Source organism: Convolutriloba macropyga, chromosome 3 (assembly GCF_964194025.1).
Source record: "Convolutriloba macropyga chromosome 3, txConMacr16.3, whole genome shotgun sequence".
Lineage (NCBI taxonomy): Eukaryota > Metazoa > Xenacoelomorpha > Acoela > Convolutidae > Convolutriloba > Convolutriloba macropyga.
The window spans coordinates 26,485,575-26,488,256 of NC_134470.1; the positions used below are offsets into that span (position 1 = coordinate 26,485,575).

Below are 2,682 nucleotides of genomic sequence, written 5' to 3' on the forward strand. Positions count from 1 at the left end.
GGGTACAACCAATCCCGCGTTTGAGACTCTTGAGAAAATTAGGATGGCTTGTAACAATGATAAATTGAGAATTCACCACGCTTACGGTGCAACTGAAATGTACGGAATAGCTTTCATGTCAAACGATACCTTCTTGACAAATCCCGAATCGGTTGGTGTAGCGTTACCAGGTGTGAAATTCAAAATAGTTGACTTACAGGACCCCACGAAGTTAATCACGACAACGAACAAACAAGGAGAACTGTATGCTAGACAGGAGAAACTGTATCCTCTTTATTTCAACGATGCAGAAAAGACAAAATCGTCACTAACTGAAGATGGGTTCTACAAAACAGGGGATCTAGCTTACTTTGATGAAAACTTCAACTTGTTCATATGCGGAAGGATCAAAGACGTGATCAAGTACCGTGGACTCTCAATTTCTCCCGCTGAGATTGAAGAAGTCATTATGAAGTGTCCCTTAGTGTCAGATTGTTCAGTTGTTGGTCAGCCTGATAAATTAGGTGACGAGATTGCAGTCGCTTTTTGTGGTCAGAAAACTTAAACTCAGATGGAGTGAATCACGAAACGTTAGAATCCGAGATTATAAATCTGGTTGCCAAATCTGTGGCTGAGTTCAAGCAGATTCATCGTGTTTATGAAATTGATTGTATACCACGAAATGGCAATGGAAAGGTTTTGAAGGGTAACCTGAAAGAGTTGGCTTCAACTTTAACTAATATGTGAAAGAAACCATGACACCTGGTTAAGATGACGTCAGTAAATTAATAGTATATAAAAGTATAATATTAGTTTTCGCATATTGTGAATAAACCGCTTAATTTTGAGTTTTCACGACTAAGCTGTTTAGTTTAGCTTTTTTCCAATCGTTGAGCGAGTTTTTGGAAAACCCAAGGGAAAAACGGGAAAATGACTTCTAAGATTGCTATGAAAACCCACTCAAGTCCTCGGATTGTTCGACCAGATTGACATGTATTCTTTTGTTAACAATGTCTTCGGCAGTTTTAAAAGACAACATGTTCACCTGTAAATTTATAGTTCGTCTAGTCTAGATTTTTTTATTGTTAATTAAATTTTGGCAGATTGCTATCTTTCCCAGAGACACAAAATGGGTACCAATGTAAAATTAAGCGGTCATCAGTAAAAGGGACATTTTGTTTGGTCGAGGACAAAATGAGGCTTAAGTTCTTCACAACTGTTGTTGCGGTCAAAACTTGATATTTCAAATTTCATATAAAATTATCAGTACCCAGATGACATGGCCTACCTCAAATAAAAACTTATCCAAAAGAAAATGACGAGGAGAGGAGAAAGTGAATGCGATAAATTTTAAAAACATGGAATACGACCAGTCCCCTAAAGGTGTAAAATGTCAACTCAGGGCCCAAATCTTACACTCTTAAATGGTTTCTGAAACTAGACGAAATGGCAAATGGAATCACATGAAAACAAAACTACTGAATAAATGTCGTTTGTACTGCAAAAATAAAAAAGATATCATGATTGAGTTTCAATACCTGAAAGTATTATAAAAAATTAAGGAAAAGCCTCGACAGTAGTTTTGATTGGTACTTTGACTACGCAACCACTGCAAAAAATAACAAGCATCAGGGAGGCAGCGTAAGTTACAATGCTGCAAAAACAAATGTGTTTTTCTATGTACTGGATATCGTCTGCATAGAAATATTTTTTCGGATGTAAAGAGAATTCCAGTCTTAGTTAATGGGGCAAAACGTGTAGAAAGTGAAACTTAAGAATTACAAAAAAAAAACGGATTAAGAATTACAGAAAAGTTAAAGAAATTTGAACTAACCTTTAATTTTTCTCGATGAACCGTATAAACCGAAACCTAAGTTAGGACAAAGAGTTATTTGTACAGATCAAGATTAGAGTTATGATTTGATTCTCTCAAACTAAGTTGGTACCAAATTTGAAATAGAGATATTATTCGGACCTGATACTCTTAGTAAACGAAACACCTTGAAAGTATAGTAAAATTGTTATAGTACGTACAGATATACAAAACCTCTAGAAACCAGGCTACATTTAGGGCCCTTAAAAGGTATTTTCTCAAAGGATCAGGCTAAATTAAGCCTGCCGGACTCAATTATCTCATAATATGAAAAGATAAGCCAGTAAAAATACGGCTAATTTTTGAGCCTTTTTCTTGACCCAATTTCCTGATTCTAAATTCACTTGCTTGTTATACATTCATCGTTATTCTCAGCGGTAATAGTCTTTCCTTAGTCCGATTTTTCTAACTTCTTAGAATTATTCGATGGAGTCTGAGTAGACTCAGAGATCGAATAGAGAAATAGAAAATAGTTAGGAGACCTTTTGTAGAGAACATTTAGTTTGATTCTAGCTTTGATTTAGTTACGAATTAGGTCTGTGGTAACTTTGCAATCTTTAATTTAGAAGTGTAGTGAATTCTTGAGTTAGAGTTTGGCTTTAATTCAAAACATAACATAGCTACTTAGGAACATAAGTGTTTTTACAGAGGTCAATGATTATTAGGTTAAATTAAGATCCCCGGGACTTGGACATCAAGAGGGTGACTGCATACATCATCAAGACGAGAGTTTCTAAGAGTATCAATCGCCGTGCTCCTTTGGAGACTGAATAAGTGAAGCCACCCTGAGGAGGCGAGTAAGGCTAACCCATGTAGTACTGATGGGTGAA

General features: G+C 35.9%; 1 pseudogene; it reads left to right on the plus strand.

The window, feature by feature from the left end:
- LOC142336965 (uncharacterized) overlaps positions 1 to 827 on the plus strand; it is a 38,000-nt pseudogene extending 37,173 nt beyond the window's left edge.
- Positions 828 to 2,682: the final 1,855 nt, after the last annotated feature.